Genomic DNA, 17,556 nt, shown 5'->3' with positions numbered 1-17,556 from the left:
TCTGCCCGTTTTCCTCCTCTGCACAGTGCAAACCATCCCAGCTCCTGAGGGAACAAGAGCAGCATCACATCTGTGGTGAAACAGAGCAGGGACAGACAAGGATGTCTGCCTCCCCCCCAGTTCTGGGGCAAGCAAGTCTTGTTGATTTTCTGCCATGCACTATTAATCTTAACAAATTCAGCAAGGCAACTCTCCATTTAAACATCTGTAACTGTGAGAAGAATTAATCCTGAGTTTAATTCCATTGCCTTCCTTTGGTGGCATCACTTCAATAGCAGGCAGGCTTCCTGCATGATTTAATTGCGTTTATCCTCACAGCAACCTTGTGGAGAGGCAAACACCATTATCCCTGTTTGACAAGTGGGGATCTGAAGCTCACAGAAACTGAATGACCTGCTCAAGGTCACAGAGAAATCTGCTGCAGCACAAGCACTAAATCCCAGATTTGCTGAGTCCTTTGACAGCACAATCCACTAGAACTACCAGCTACTGGTGCTGGCAATTCTTCCTGAAAGGACAAATAGTATTTGCCTTTTAATTGCAACAAACTCTTCCTTCGTGCTGAAAAGAAATCGAGCAAACTGCACCAATCAAAAACACACTAGGAAAAAGAATCTGACCTGAAGTATTCCACACAGGACTATAAACACAAACAGAAATGAGAAATCTTTTCTACTTCATAGAGGCAGTGTTTTCTTCTTTCAAAATATGAACTTCTTGCTGGCAGCAGTGCAGCACAAAGAGATAAAGCATGGCATGCCTTACATACTGGGGAAAAAAGGATCTCCTCTCTTTCCTTTACACACATTTCATCTTCCCTCTCCTTGTTTCTCCCCTTCCTTTCATGAAGGAAGATAAGTGCTGGCAGTGAAGTCACTGACACCTGTTTCCCAGTTAATTGCTAGTAAAGGCATTTTTACCATTTCCCCAAGGATGGTGCAGCTTGGACTGAGAATATTTCAAATATTTCACGTTCAAACAGGTAAGCCCAGCTCTGCAGCTGCTGGGACAAGTTTTTCTCTGAGCTAACCTGTCTTCAGAAGGATTTCTCTTCACAAAGCAGCATGGGCTCAACAGAGGATTCTGGGGAGCCACACAATTTAAGGGAAAATAATGTGAATAGCAAAGAAGGTAATTGGAAAGGTAACCAGGTATGTGTGGCAGGGAAGGCAAACATACAGAGGTGAACTAAGTTAATTTACTGAAAGGTCAGAGCAGAATCAGTCTTTTGCTCTCCTTGTGCAAGCAGAAGGGGAGCAGATACCAGGAGAAACGTGTATTGCTATGCAAATAATTTCCTTTATAACCACCATAAAGAATAGGCAGCTTGTACAAAAATGTCAAAGGGAGCATGGAGAGCAAAGGGGAGGTTTGGATTAGTGAATAACTGAGGAGATGGGGACTAAATGCCACTTTGCCACTGTCCCTTCTGCTGTTCTGGAGACATTGTTTCCCTCCCATCCTTCGATCTCCCTCCTTGTAAAATTCAGCACAATTGTTAGCAATAGAATCACAACAAAATAATGATGGCATGGTTATGGAGTGCATCAATTTCTGCCAGCAAAAAAAGCTAAATATTATTACCTATAAAGGAATATCTCTAGGCATCTCACATTTCACTCTAATGGCACAGAAAAAAAAGAAAAAATATCTATTGGAAAATAAAAAACTCAGTGACTTCTCCTTCAATGCTGCATGATCAGTGCAATTGTTCAAACCTCCCCTTCCAGCTCTTCAGATCTCTGATCCCTCACATAAGTAGGGCCCAGAAATGCTGCAATTTTACATGGACTAGGATGGGTGACTTTATTGACATGTTCTGCTAGCCCTTCTAAAACCAGTTGATGCACAGGTAATGTCAGCAGTGACTGCAAATTTTTCATGCTCAAACTTGCAAAAGTTTGCCATTGGAGGTATGGAATCTAAGTAGGGGGCCTTATAAATTCTCTTAAACAACCAAACAAAATAAAACAAAAATTCACAACAAAAAAAAAAAGCAAACAAAAAAGCACCAAAAAACCCCCAACCTGCTTTGCTATTCCCCTTTTGTGAATGGCTTTGAAATCGCTCACAGAATCGAGGAATCCCTGAATAACAGATTTTAAAATCAAGAAATCCTAAAACACACACACACATTCCTCCACCCAGGGTCTAGATTTGCTTTATTAGAAGACTGAAGCAAATCTTTTCCAAGGGAGAAGCTACAAATTCAACTTGCAATTTTGAAGAATTATGAAATTCCCCAGGGGTAGAATATAAAGTTCCCCAGTGCATGGGACATCCCTGTTAGCTCATTTTGTACCACATATTTCCATTAGCTGGCACTGTGCAATGTGCTCCCTCTCTCCATACGCTCCCTGAACTGCAGATTTCTGCACTTTTGGCAGGTGAGCAATTCAGATTTGGCAAATCTGTCCCCTGATGTGTCAACTCTCCTGCACTGCCTTGGCCAGCAGAGTGCAGCAGGATCCCACCCTGCTGCTTCATTACACCCTGGGATGGGATTTTTGCCCTAAGTTGTGCAGCATATCCAGGTTATGCCAAGGTGAGAATCCCTCAGCTGTTATTGCATTCATCTTGGTGCTGACCTTTAAGCCTCTCTTGGTGCAGAACACACACTTTTTATGCTCACTGAGCTTTCCTTTTCAATCTACAGGTGAAATTATTGTGGAGGTTGTCTCTGCACTTCAGTGTTTGTGAAAAGAAAACATAACATTTACTTTTTATATTGGAGAAACGTCCTGGGAAAGGGCTGGCATGCTCTTTAAATATAAAATTCCTTTTGCCCCAAATTGCTGTTGCTGCTCTCCAATGTTCACTCATTTCTTATGGGGTTTCTTTCCAGGTTCTGCAGGAAGGATAACTGAACTGTGCTTGCAAAAATGAGAAAGAAAAACCACAAAACTCATGTTTTGTTGGTTTTGTTGGCTGGAGGCAGATAAGGGGGGACATAGCATATTTTATCCCTTCAAAGACTAGAGAGTCTTTTATCCATTTCTGTGTAACGCAGCTTTCTGGCTATGTGGCACAGGATGGAGGATTAGCACAACCAGAAAACCTAGGAGCACATTGGGAGCCACAGAAAGAAATGCTGCTTTGTAAGTCTGGTACCAAAGAAAAGCGGTTGTTCAAAACTCTTTTATATCACATGGTGCTTGGAAACTTCTGAATGGAGAGACTGGCACATCACTCCTCCAGGAGCTCTGATATTTCCTCATGAGAGTACCAGGGAATCAGCCCCCAAGATATTGACTTTATTCCTGGCTAAGTTATCCCTTCAATTCTGCTTCTCCCTTTACCAGTTCTGGGTCAGCATCATCATAAATTCCATTGGTAACTGACACCGCAGTTTCTCTTCACAATGAGAATGCCCTCAAAAACTAAGGGAAAGGAAGGAGACTTCTACCAGGTTATTTTCAATTATTTCACCTAGATTTTATGTTGAAGCAGAGATTTTTGTTCCTCTTCCCTGCTATCACTGCTTGGATGTAAATGTCCATCATGTGCTCCATAGAGAACCTTTATCAATTCTTCAATATGCCAAAAACTACCCAACTACCCAAAACAGCAGAAAAGAAGGCAGAAAAGCAACTAAGAAAATAGAAGAATCTTTCTGGCACCTTATTAATGCCCCCTTCAAGTACCCAAACAGTTGTCTCAATAAATCTCATCTGTCCTGGAGCACAGTATTTTTCAGCCTTATTATTTCCAATATTTTGCCTGCCATTTCTGAATGGTTGCTCAGAAACAAAAGCTTGTCCTTGAGAAGCAAGAGGAAGTTGCTCTATTTTCAGTCTGAATTGCCTCCTAATATAAGCACTGAAACGCTGAGAATCATGCAAACTCTCCAGTAAAATATGATGATAGAGTATACCTAGAAATACCTCAGCTTAATAGGTGTTGTGCCATTAACAGTGGATTTTATGGAAGCTGGTAGATGTAAATCTGTCAGGCAGACAAAGATTTACAGTAATATCCCCAGCAGTGGATGGTTTTCATCACATTTAGGACTGTCAGGCAGCTCGTGGGTTTTCCTCCATCCCTTTAGGCATGAGGGCCCTTTCATTTTATTTAGGAGCTGGATGTTCACCTTCAGGCATTCTGCACTGCCAGGGGAAGCTCTGTCCCTTTTTATGGATGGAACCCACAGCTCAGGTGACTTTACACATCCACATTTCCAAGTAACAACCTTGCCCTACGTGCTGGACATTAAACAGACAAGACCCAACCTCGTGGCACATGCATTTACAATGTTAAACACTGTCTGCACTACAGTGCCTACATGTTCCCAAAAGAAGAGTGGAAAAGCCCTGCTGCTCTCCCGGGGGGACAGCAGTGGGCTAAGGGGGATGAAAACCTTTTTGGCAGCTCCAAAAAGCAGCATGGAAATTCCCTATGGGATGCATCCCTGTGATGGTGCTCACAGGGGTCTCAGGTCGAGGGAAGAGATGAGGATCTGACTCCACATTTCAGAAGGCTTGATTTATTATTTTATGATATATATTACATTAAAACTATACTAAAAGAATAGAAGAAAAGGTTTCATCTCAGAAGGCTAGCTAAGCTAGGAATAGAATCAGAAAGAATGATGATAAAGGCAGCTGTCCTAGACTCTGTCTGAGCCATCTGGGCTGTGATTGCCTATTAATTATAAACATCTAAGATGAGCCAATCACAGATGCACCTGTTGCTTTCCACAGCAGCAGATAACCATTGTTTACATTTTGTTCCTGAGGCCTCTCAGCTTCTCAGGAGAAAAAAACCCTCAAGAAAGGATTTACATGAAAAAATGTCTGCAACACATCCCTGGCAGAGATGATACAGGGAACAGAAATAGGGGCGGCTGGGACTCTCCCTTTTAAATTTGGGGTTGTGGTGGGGAAATTGATGTCAAAGACTAAAAAAAAAAACCACTTTTGGAGAATGTGATTCCTTCTGCTGAGCAAAGCCTTTCACCCAAGTGCTCACACAAACACATCAGAGCTCTGGAGGATTTCTCCAGCGTGGAGAGAGACGCCTTTCTTGGGGTGAAAGAGAAGCTTCACACAAATCAAACTGCAATAACAAAGCAAAGCTTTAATTATACCCCACTGTTTCTGCTCTCTCAACTGTCATCAGTGGTATAATGAGCAAAATTATACGATGCACCACGGGCAAGCCAACTTTTCAGTGCTCACACTCATAAAGATGAAAACCTCTGGCAATCAGTGCTAAACACAGAGTCTGACTGTGCTAATAACTGAGGGAAAGCATCTCTGTACCACAACACTCCAGATGCAGCAAATCTCAAGCCTAGAAACTCCTCAAAAGCTGAGCAATTATGGGCTTAAATCTACCTCTGATCAAGAACTTCAAAAGCACCCGGTGTCCAAAAGAAGGCTGTTAGGTGCTTCCTGCAGAGAACCCCTTATCTGCTCAAATCCTAATTAATCCTTCCAGCTGCTTCATTTCCAGCTGGAAAAAAAACCAACTGCAAAATACCTGCATCTCACAGGTTTATTCACAAAACAGCATCTTCCCCAACCAGCCAGCATCGTGCCATTCCTAAAAACTCAGTTTTGGCACAAAAGCCCATAAATAATTCACTAGCAACACATTCTAAATACCACTTACCAATTACCAGTGAAACATAGAGTACATTCAAATGCATCCTGTGGTACTGAAACTTGTAACTGCAATTTCTATGTGAAAACTATCTGCAAGATAAATTCAAATACACTGAGGCAGCAGCATTTAAAGTAAATTAAAACACTTTGCAGTTTTCCTTTTCGCCACAGATGCTCTAATGGGCCTTCTATTTAAAGGCTTTTTCTCTATTAAAGTTTCACCATTTCAAAACCTGCTTTGCCCACAGCCTGCCAGGCATCTCCTGTCACCTTCACAGTGTGTCCCCAATGTTATTAAGCCAGGACTTATGGATTGCAAGAGCAGAAGAGATCATCACAATCCTTAATCTTACTCTCTGCACAGAATAGGTAAATGGAAAGATAACAAATGACAGCAGCTCTGCCTCATCCCTAGAACTGGTTAGCTCCAGTAGTTAATTACATTTACAATTAAAATTTTGTTCTTTATTTTGATTTTTATAACTGTCTTAATTGCATTACTTGAATCCTACACCGCTTTTGTCATCCAGAGACCAGCAGCTTCTTTTTACAGCCTCAGCAACTTTGCTTCCTCTTCCTCCCCTGAAAATAGCTTTATGACAATGTTCAGAATGAGAATTCTTTGAAGTATCATCGTATTTGAAGGTGCAATTTCTCAGGAAGCTTTAGTTCCCTTTCCACTATTTTGATTGATGTGAAGAACAATTATTCAATTAAGACTTTGGCAAATACATTCACAACTACACACACACAGAGGAATTAGATTGATTCCCTAACCATGACTCCCTCCTACCTATATTTGAAACAACGCTTGGACAAAGGGTTTGCAACTCCTGTTGCAACCTGGAAGGAATTAGTCAATCAAAATCTCCCTGTTTTTTCTTGTTTCAAGCCCACAATTCCAAACAGAGTATCAGATGTCCTGGAAAATAACTATACAGGATTTTGTGAAATTATTTACAAAAGGAAATTTTTTTGACCCATGCCTATATGAAACACACAACTGGGGTCACATACCCAAATTAATTAAAAAAATGCATGGCTGCTCAAAACCAGACACTCAAACATGGATATTCCATAAATATTGTTACATTCCATGGCCATTCTTCAGCATTTTTCCTCAGATGCTGCTTTAAGCCTCCTGAGATGGAATATTCTGGCAATTTGGGCCATTTTATTGCTAGGAGATGGACACAAAAAGACGAGAACTCTCCAGTTGTGAATTGCTCAACAGCACCACTGAAACCAGCAGATCCACCCATAACTAAGATGAAGTCACTGTGGGACAAACTCAAAGTCAGCATTTTCTGACCATATGTATGTTTTCCCCACACTTTTGAAAATTAGGATATAAATTCATTTGAAACATGTGCACTACATGTTCTGCTCATGATTCAGCTTCACATACCTGCAATATTTTATATGGCCCTGCCTGGGTTCCCCCTCAATCTGTAGGAGTGCAATCTCCTCAATTCTATATATTTATTTGCAGAATCTATTCCTGAATGTATTTTAGCCAAATAAAAATTTCCTTCCCTGCTTAAAACTACTTTCTTTGTTGGTCTGAAATCTCAAGATTTAAGGGAAGGATAGCAGGGGCAAGGAAAACATAAGAAATTAAAAACAAGGAAAACAATCCTTTCTACACCTCTGCTCACAGGAACAAAGGTTGTTGCTCTCTGAGCTTTGCCAAAAAACTTCCTTAAGGAATTTTCTCCTGTGATTCCATCCCCTGGAGCACAAAGGACAAATAAATACAGGGCAGCTGCTGGGATTTGGCACCATTTGTGGCGCTGTGTCCCTGCAAAGCTGCAGCAGCTCATGGCTGTGCCCGGGGCCCCTCAGGAGCTGCAATTTCACAGTTTGGTTCCCAGCTCTGCCTTGCAGGGCTGCTGCCCTAATGAGTTTCTGCAGCTCCACACACCCTGGGAAAGGCTCTGCCTGCTGCAGCTCCCCAACAGGTAACGCAGAAAACATCAGAGCAAAATAAAGGCAAAGCACATCAACACTGGGAATGCACTCAGAATGCTTTGGCAGTGGTTGGTCTGTCTTTATTTTTTCCCCTTGCTGCTCTGTCATTGCCTTTTTCTCTATTTTCATTTCAGAGCACTGCCATGTTTGCTCTTACCCTGCTGAAGTGCAGGGATCACTTGGGGAGCTCGGGAACTTGTATTTTTGCATGGGTGACGAGTGCTAATTGCAAACCATGACTTGATGCTCTTGGAAGAGCAAGGAAATTGAAAGAACTGGGAATAAGTCAACCAGGGAACTTCAGCTGAGGGGAAAAAATAAACAATTTCATGCACACAAGCTTTACAATAACTATGAATTCTTTCATATTTCCTTCCAAAGCCCTACAAACAAATTTCACAAGTGCCTTTTGGTCAGAGAAAGAAACTTCACACCTGGTGTAACCTCTGTAAGTGCTCATCTTTTACTTTTCACATCACTGTGTGGACATTCAAGAGACATCTTAATAAAGCAGGGATTTATGAAGTCACCTTCCAGCCACTAAAATCTCAAGAGCATTCATCCAGGACGCTGACATTTTTATGTAGCCAGCAGTGAGATTATGGCTGTATGCTTGGCTTCAAATCTTTTACTTGAAAATAAAATAAATCTGAAAAAATAAAACCACACAAACCTATGGATCAGCATAAGGAAAATGGCGGGTGGCCATTTCATTCTTACTTTGAAATTTACTCAAAAGCTCAAAAAAAGTATTTAAGTATTATTTGGGGTTTAAGAAAATACAGCAAATTTTAAAAAATACAGCAAAAAACCCTCAAAAAACCAACAATCAATCCCATAGAGTGAAGATTCATTTAAATAGTGCCTCATTGTGTCTTAGAGTGAAATGATACAGAACAGCTTACTATTGTACAGGTATTTGCTGTACCTCATCATCCAACTTGCAAATAAAGATATGTATAGTATTATAAATACTATATTATAGTATCTATATAAATATATATATTTATAGTCTCAGAATTGCTCTCTTAGGGAGATCTCATACCCAGCAACTATTACAACCTCAGGTGACTGATGTCCACCCTTTGGATCATACACCCACATCTCATCCACTTTCCTAGCCCATACCTCACCAAATTAGCTACAACTGGAGACTTCTCATTTCGTTGCAAGAGGTGCTTGGGGGAAAGGTTTAACCAGGAAAATCCTGCACAGGCTGCTCCCAGTTCCCATCTCATCCTCCTTGTGCCTGGAGATGGCTTCCAAGGCTGCCCCAGAGAATTCCCAGAGTCTGTAGCCCCCCAGATCTTATTTCTTTCCCTTCTTGATATCAGGTGTGAAGTTTTCCTGGAGAAAATTTTCAATCACCACAGCCTCCTCCTAAGATAATCTCCAGCACCTTTACAGTGGCATTGGGTAAATGCACCTTGCATTTGCCCAAAAAACCTGGGGTGAATCCAAGGTTGCAAATTCCTCAGCAACCCTGGATCCATCCAGGGACTTTTCCACATCCCAAATTCCTCCCCAGGCATCACTTTGGGACAGGAGACAGCACCTCCAGAGGGAGAGGGCTCATTTCCCACCTCTCTCCCTTCTGGAAAACAGCCCAGCTGCTCAGGGAGGGAAGTGTGGCTGTCTTTGCTTTGCTCTCCAATTTGATAAAGCAGGAGAGGTCAAGGGAGGCAGTTGAGGATGGATAAAGTTCTTCACTTAGCCAGAAAAGCAATCACATTTATTTCTCCCTGAATTTGTCATGAGGAAGATCCAGAGGGCCTGAAGCCAGCGCTGCCACTCTAAAAGCCCTGCTGTGCCAAAACAAAGGCACAAAGAGCTCCCTGAGGGATATATTAGGGTCTTGTTCAAAACCTGGATTTCTGCTGCTCTGCTTCTTCAAATGTTCATCTCTTTCCCACTCTGACAAAAAGCAGATTTGGGATTGCAAAAAGGAGGAACAGCACTGAGCCAGGGGGGAAATGGGGAAGCAAATGATTAAAATAAGAGCTGTCCTCCCACTACACACAGGTAACACTCTGACAGCTTCTCCAGCTATACTGTCACATAAAAAGCATTCTGAATTAACTTCAGACCTTTTTAATTTCTGATTTCAAATTAAACTTCCTCTAAATGCCCACCCACTTTGAGAAAGACAATTTAATTAATTCCCTGAAGACATATTTGAAGAGACATGAGAGCCACCCCCTTAAGGATAGGTAATAAGTGTTCTGCACAAAATGGGAGACAAGGAGAAAATACCCACAGAGGATGTTAAAGCCTGGTTTGTGTCATCTGAGGTAAAAAAAAAAAAAATCTTAAGAATTAAACTGTGCCAGCAGCTTTAAAGGCTGCTAAAAATCACCTTGAACATCACTTCTGACTCCTGCAAATGACTCTGAAATTCACATTTCTATTCACGGTAAGATTTTTAAAAATTTTGCTGGTTTTATGGGGAAGATTCCTTGCTTTAGCCCAAGACTCAGAACCACACAGAGGTTTTGGTAAAAAGATGGTATTAAAAGAGGCCAACTACAGAAATCTCCAGGCATCTCAACACCTTCAGCATATGGGAGCTGTCATTTACCAAATCAGCCTGGACATCAATCTGGAGCATAAGAAACCCCACACACCTGATTCTGGGCATCACATAAGTCCCACTTTGCTGTTCACCGTTCTTCCATTTTTCACATCTGATCTGGATTGTGCTACTCCAGAACCATCAAAGCACCTCATTAAATATTCAAAGGATCACTAAGCCATCAGTCTACAGAAGGAGCCAAAACTGCATTTACTTTCTTTTCTTTAATCTCCCAGACCTTAATTGCCATATTGACAAAAAAGAAACAGTTGTTTACCTTCTAAAGTCTCAGGAGTGCCTGCCAAATTAATCCTTTTAAGCAGTGTTTCTCCAGCTCCAGAAACAAGTAAGCAGCATGCAAAGCAGTGAGATGCTCCCCTAAGAGGCAGTAAACACACACTGCCTCAAAATTAACCTTGACTGTTATAACTTGTCACAGATTTCTTCTTTCCTGTCTCACAGAGCCCAGAGGTTTCTGCTTCTCAGAGCACTCAGGAGACTTTGAAACTTATAAAAAAAAAAAAACATAGATGTGTGCAGGGGCCAAAACAGAGTCAACGTGGTGGAGCAGAGTTATCTAAAGAATGAATCCACAGAATCTTAAAGCATAAAGAATTTTTTTGTGTTATACTCCTGGAAAATATGAAAATGACCTGCACATTGAAAACACTGTGAATTGTACTAATGAATTATGTAGTGCTGTGTCCTAAAATGAGCCAGTGTTGTACATTTTAGAGCACCAATAATTTTCCTTCCCCAGACTGAACTATCACCCGCTCTATAAATAAATTCACAGGTGTTGGAAGTTTGTATCTAAACTGACTTTTGTCTTACAACTGAAACATTGAAACAAGTATTGCTTCCTGTTAGACGATGCTAAAAATTCAGTTTGCAAAGAAAATTCAATTTATTGCAAAAAACAAGGACAAGTGCTTTGTGTATCAGCTCCAAACTGGAAGAGTGCTGAAGGGCTTTAGTCACAACCCCAAATAAACTGAAAAACCCTGAAAGATTTGCAACTTTTATCCACATATCGCCCTCTGTCTGCCCTGAGGTAAACCAGGGTTCACCAGAGAGACTCTTTCCCATTTTGTCTGCAGCAGGAAATACACCCCAAATACTGAATTGAAGCAGTTGGTCAACAGCAGGAAATTCAAATCAAGGAGCTGCATGCTCAGGTGCAATCCAGCACACAGCATGCATGATTGCCACTTTTATGCTGTCTGATGGCCTCCCCTTATTTCAAGGATCTCAGAGCCTTTATATGGTCCCTCACTGCCACCTCTAAATTTCACTGACTCACAGTTGTTTGCCCCAGCATTATTTCAGTCTAGAAGCGTTTTGAAGAGTTCTTTTGGAAAAAAATCAAGGTAAAATAAAACCTATTTTGAGAAGAAATATGCTACAAATGAGGTTTTTAGGTTGCTGCCTAGGTTCTGAGTGAGATCAGTGGGAATAAAAGCCACTAATACATTTTATATATATTTCCTATATATCTCTTCAGACAAGTATAATGCAGATAGTTGCTCCAACCTCACTGTTTAGAGTGGCAAGTGACAGGACCCTTCTCATTTTGCCAATTCATAATGTCACTTGTCAAGATTATTAAAAAAAAATAAGCAAGTTTGGAACAATAATTTAGGAGAGCATTTCACTTCAGAGCTGCTTCCCACGCATTAACTGATCATTCCATTATAAAAAAGTGAATATTTTTTTTTTACCCCACTGCCCAAGACTGATCTTTGCTTTGGGGATAATCTCTCTGCTGGCAAAGAGTAGCACTGGTCCCATTCATTGGACTTTGGATGGACCAGAGTTTGCAAGAGGATATTTTTATATAAATAGAGTCACACAATCAGCAGTAGCCAACAGGCCATGTGCTTGAAAGATCTGTAGCAGCAAATACAAAATTGAATATTGGGCAGTAATGAAGAGCAAAAAATGCTAAAACTCTTCAGTGAGGACAGGCACAACTTCCCTCCTGTTTTCTATGCATGGACTTCTGCAGCTCCAGAGCGCACACAGCTATTTGCATTCTCACCAGCAAGCAACAGGCTAAAAATAGTGCTGAAAATCCTCTCTCTGGATACTGAGCAGTGCTCCAGGAACTTTAAATTTAAGCCCATTTTTTCCCTAGCAATTACAGGCAGTGTCACAGAAAAGGAACCCAGGGCTTATCACTCTTTGCAGAGATGTTCCCGTTTGCAAGGGAAATCTTGTGCCTGTAATACATATTAATGCACCAGCATGCCTGTGCATGCTCACTTCAGGTGCTTGGGAGCCTCCTGCCCTGATGCCTATCCCTTTGCCACTGCTGGAAATGAAATAATAAACAGCTGGAAATGAAATAATAAAGTGGAGCTGCCTTTGCCTTTCAAACACCCCCAGTGAAGACTGTCCCAGGCTCTGCAAACTTTTAAATTTGATCCCTGGTACCACAACCCCTGCTCTGCAGGGCCCACTGTGCACTGAGAGGCCTGGTTTAGATATGCAGTGAAAAACTGCAGACCTGAATGCAAGGTATAAATCAGCAGAACACGAGATCACATTGGGAAAATGCTGCTAATACTGAAAAACCTACCAGAAAGCAAGATGACCACTAGTAACACCAACCAGAGCAGAGGACTGCCCTGAAAATGAGCTTTTCAGAGAGCTGTTACTCATTCAAAACATTTATATTTTAATAGGCAGGGTGAATGGTAGCTAGAGCACAATGTGGCACAGCAATTATTGTCGGGTTACCTGACTAAAGATACCAGGAAATACACTGAAAAAGAAACATGAATGAAGGAATATTTCTTAGTTTAGTTTATCTCCCTGACCTCTGAAAAGAAGGCTGGTCTCCCCACCACGTTTTGAAGCAAGATCATTTTCTAAGGAGACCAAATCCATGTCTCAAGAGACCACTGGCATCTCCCATCACACAAAGAGAGGAAAAAACCCTGAAAATACCATCAATACATCCCCTCAGTGACAAAACTGCTGTTAAAAGTGTGGATCTTGGAGAGAGTTTATTTCTTTCATCAACAGCTTTTGTTTCTAATTACTAAGAGGGAAAAAAAATATGTTAAACAAAACCAGTTTTTAAGGAAAAGTTCCCATTTAGCTTTCCAAACAGAAGCTGTCTGGTTGGAGCTTCTGGGGTACCCAAATCTTAATTTCCACAAAAAACATGCTCAGACCCTAGATCCCACACAATCCCAGCTATTGCTGTCTTTCCTAGAGAAAAAAGAGAAGCAGAAACTCCTCAATGCAGGAACTGTGCCATAAAGAACCCTGAAATGAATTCTACAATACATGGGAGATGCCAACAACACATGAAATATCACTCCTTTGTTTTCTCCATGCTCCAAAGCTACACCTCCAGGATTTCTGTGACAGGCAGTCAGTTCGTCTCCTTTAATCTCCACTTGGATCTGTACCTTAGCATTTCCTCCAAAGTCTTGCCCTACTTTTAGCAGCAGCAGGGCAAAAACACATGAAGAGAATAAACAAGCTGTCTCTTGTTGAACCTCTGGAAAAGGAGTTGTGTCCCAGCTGGGATGGAGGTACACAAGACTTAGAGAGTAAGGAGTTAGAGTTAAATAAAATACTATAAATAAATAGATTAAATAGAACAATGATAAAATAATAAAAATAATAATATACTATAAAAGGAAGATAAGGAGGGAGTTGAGCTCAACAGATACAAAGCCTGAAGTCACTCTTTATGAGACTGTGCCTGTGTGCTATAGGCTGCTCCCAGAATCAGAAATCCTGACTGTGAGAAAAAAAACTAGGAATATCTCCACAGAAGAAACATTAATCTAAGATAGGGCATGGCTGTGCAAGTGAAGAGTGGCATAATTGATCTCCTCAAATGTGCAAAGTCCTGAAATATTCAGTCACAACGTGCAGACTTGAAGCTCTGTTTTTGTACTAAAATCACCATTCTGAGGGGCCACACAGAGCACTTTTCTGAGCAGCATGTCTTATTTCATTGACTAAAACAATTAAAATCTTCATTAAGCTACAGGCACACAGCTACACCTGCAAATCTGAGACTCACAAAACTCTCTTTATCTCATCTGTCATAACTTGATGGCCTTTAGGAAGGCAAATGTGCACGCTGCAATCGTTTTGCTTTGCCTCTGTCTCACCAGAAACTGTTGCCACACAACAATTTAATGTAAAATACAATGCAATTTATTGTGGCCTTTTATTCCTCTGTCCACACAGTTCACAAGTCACTTTTAAAGTGATTAGAAACACACTCTGCCTATGCTTTAATCAAAAAAAGATGCTAAAAAATGCCTTTTTTTTTAAAGCAGGATAAGCATTCCCAACAACAGTTCCTCTGAAAAATGAAAACAAAAGGAATGAGAAAGTGCAAACTATAAACACCCAAACTGCATGTGTGACATTACTGCTTCCCTTCGTCCTGTTAAAGATTTATTTTCTTTGGATATGCTGCCTCTCTACAGCTCTCACAGCAAGGCTGCATCGTGCTGACAGCCCAGCCAAGGCTCACAGGAGAAATAAATGAGAGCTCCTGAAACACGAATTGAGCTTCCCTTGACTTTGCAGTCCCTCCCTCCAAACCCTTATTTCTCCACCAGGAACAAATGAGAGGCTGGAACAAATTGTGGGAATTGTTGTTTAAGAGTAAAGTACTGCTGCAGTACACCTCTTTTTAAAAGGATTATCTTAATTTTCATAGATATTCACATTCCAAGCTATTAAAATTGTTGGAACTCAGACAGCTTGCAACATTGCTATAAAAATCACTTTCTGCTGAAAACACATTGGGAAATTGGTCCTACTGGAACTGGACCAGCAGCCAGTAGGGCATTTTTATTTTCCATTTAGGAAGTGGTATCTGCATTCCTTTTTCCAAAGCATGCCAAAATGCAAACCAGATCACCACAGGAGCTGTGGTGCATTGCTGGTGCTTCAAAATCCAGCTGACTTTACCCTAAAATATTCACTGTATCAAGGTAAGAAGAGGAAAATGAGGCAATGAAAGACAGACATATTAAATCCCACACATTGGACTTCCAGGCAAGATTTTTGCCCCTCCAGGTTTTTGGGTTTTTTTTGCTTCGCATGTTCCAGAAAAATCAGAATAGAAGAACTGTCTCTTAATAGAATAGAAATATTGGCTACAGTGTAATATCTCCCTGCTGCTTCATTGCTGCACAAAGAAAACCAGAATTGGGGGTTTTGCTAGCAGTGAGGCAAGCAAAAGAAACTTAAAAACCAGCAAAGAACTCCCCATAAATGGAATAATAAAAGTGGAATAATTAAGGAGAACATTAATGAGGAGGAAAAAAAATTTCCATGAATGCAACCTTGCTTACAACCGCCTACGCATGTTTTTGAAAAGACTGGCCCCAGTTTATCTTACTTTCACGTAAAAATAAGATGTTTCACACTTCCTGCAAGCCAAAAATGAACACAGAATAGCTGCTGCCATTCTGGCTTACCTCTGAAGCCATCAGTTCGTGTAGCCACGTCCTTAAACACATTTCAGCCTTGCTGTCACCATCCAAGGCAGCATCGCAAAATTTCTCTGACTGTAATTAAACAGCTCATTTCCTTTTATTTAATCCTGAAAAGCAATAAGATGTTATTAGCAGGTGGAAGTTTTAATGCCAGTTTATTAGCAGCCCTGACTCGGTGCCTGCTGATAGTTACTGTGGGGGCCAAAAGGTTAACAAGGCTTGGCTGGGATGCAGCAGCTTGCCAGGTGTTTTCCTTGTGGCTGATGGAGCACAGCCAATTGAAATTATCTGTTTTTAGCCACTAGCAACTTTTCCTTGCAACATGGAAACTCTGTTTTCTTTAAATATAAAATTTAAACAAAAAAATAATTTTTTCCTCCCGTCTCTCCGTGCAACAAGTGCCACATGATTTGTAATAATTAGATCCAGTAGCAGCCAGCTTTCTCTTTGATTTCAGCAGCTTCCTCACAAAGTAGAAGTACAAGGATAGTGCAGCACTTTAAAGTAATAAGGATCTGTTCAACAAAATAAAGTTTCACAGCTTTCTGAATTGTGTAAACAATATTTAAGGCACAGAACAGGTGTTAAAATTTTTTCTGGAGGAGTTTTAATCACCTAATTCATATCTGCAGAGTTGTAATAAAATAACAAAAATATGATTAAATGTGAGGCAAGCAGCATGCATGGATAATAAAAGAAATACACACTGTGGTTTTGGACTGAATACACAGGTATTTGGTCCAAACTAAAGCAGATGGCAAACCAAACACAGAGGTCTCCACTTCATCTTGCAGCTCCTGTGGTTCTCTGATTGCTTTTATTTATTTTGTGCATGTAAAATTAGGCAGATGAAAGACAGAGGTGAGAGATTCATGTTCTCCAAATTCATTGTTAGAGGAAAAAAAAACCAAAACAAATTCTCTTATGCACAGCAGTGTCCTGAAAAACACATCCATCAAACCCAAGTAAATGATATTATTTGAGTTTACAGGTTGTTACCTTGTACTTCTTCCTATTTAGGAATACACCATAACTAGAGAATTCAACAAAGCCTGACTCTATTCTTTTAGGGTTGTCCTTTTGAACATGTTTTTTGTCTCTACAAGTATTTCAGAGGGTTCCAAAGGCCAGTGAAGTTCTCGCCACAAGGATACCAAAAGCAGCCCTGGCAAAGCCAGGATTTTACAATAAAATAGCTAATTCCAAATGGAAGAATAACCACTGTGAGCTGGGAGAGCAGGGAGATTTCTGTGCAACAGAGACATTTGAAAATTACTTTCCAGATGAATTCTGCTTCCTGGGGAGTTTGTGTCTTTGGGGGCTCTGAAGTCAAAGAACATTTCAGGCAATTTATTTGAAAATCATTTTATTAAACTGTTCAGCCTCATTCCCTGCCTGTCCATTGTATTGGATCTCCACATTGTATTGTGTATCATTCTCAGAGTGCTGCTAATGACAACAAAAATCTCTGTTTCCTGTAGAAACTTCAGAGAGATAAAGCTGAAGTATCATCAAGCACAGGAGGTACACTAGGACATGTTGTTATCATATTGCTGTTATCATATTTCTAGAGTCCCATACCTTCTGGGTGGTTTCCTCACAGGCAGCTTCTCACAGCAGTGCTGTTCCTGCTTCCTCATCCTCCAAAGCTCTCCCCAACCAGGCAGGGCCCACCCCCTTTTATCCCAGTTATCTTCATTAGCCACAGCTGCTGCCCAATTAAGGATTTCACAGCTGCAGCCCATCTAGAACAACCAGGATTGGGGCAAGGCCACTTATACAATACATAGATTTTACTAGGACTCCTACTATAAGGACAAACCTTGAATTGTGACATGTACACAACTTCTCTGGGTAATTTTTTCCCAGTGTTTGTCCCTCTCCATGGTGAAAAAACACACTCAACCCTTAATATGAAGTTTGA

At 40.8% G+C, this 17,556-nt stretch overlaps 1 long non-coding RNA gene across 2 annotated transcripts in view; it reads right to left on the bottom strand.

Annotated features, from left to right (window-relative positions):
- The window catches only part of LOC135443567 (uncharacterized), a 91,620-nt gene extending 74,300 nt beyond the window's left edge, over positions 1-17,320 (bottom strand). For both annotated transcript variants that reach the window (XR_010439068.1, XR_010439067.1), the window contains exons 1-2: positions 17,214-17,320; positions 15,615-15,739 (exon numbers count right to left, since the gene is read on the bottom strand). This is a non-coding gene — a long non-coding RNA (uncharacterized LOC135443567). The remainder of the gene's footprint in view (positions 1-15,614; positions 15,740-17,213) is intronic.
- Between the last annotated feature and the right edge of the window lie 236 nt (positions 17,321-17,556).

Source organism: Zonotrichia leucophrys, chromosome 1 (assembly GCF_028769735.1).
Source record: "Zonotrichia leucophrys gambelii isolate GWCS_2022_RI chromosome 1, RI_Zleu_2.0, whole genome shotgun sequence".
Classification (NCBI taxonomy): domain Eukaryota; kingdom Metazoa; phylum Chordata; class Aves; order Passeriformes; family Passerellidae; genus Zonotrichia; species Zonotrichia leucophrys.
This window is presented reverse-complemented; position numbering and strand designations above follow the sequence as displayed.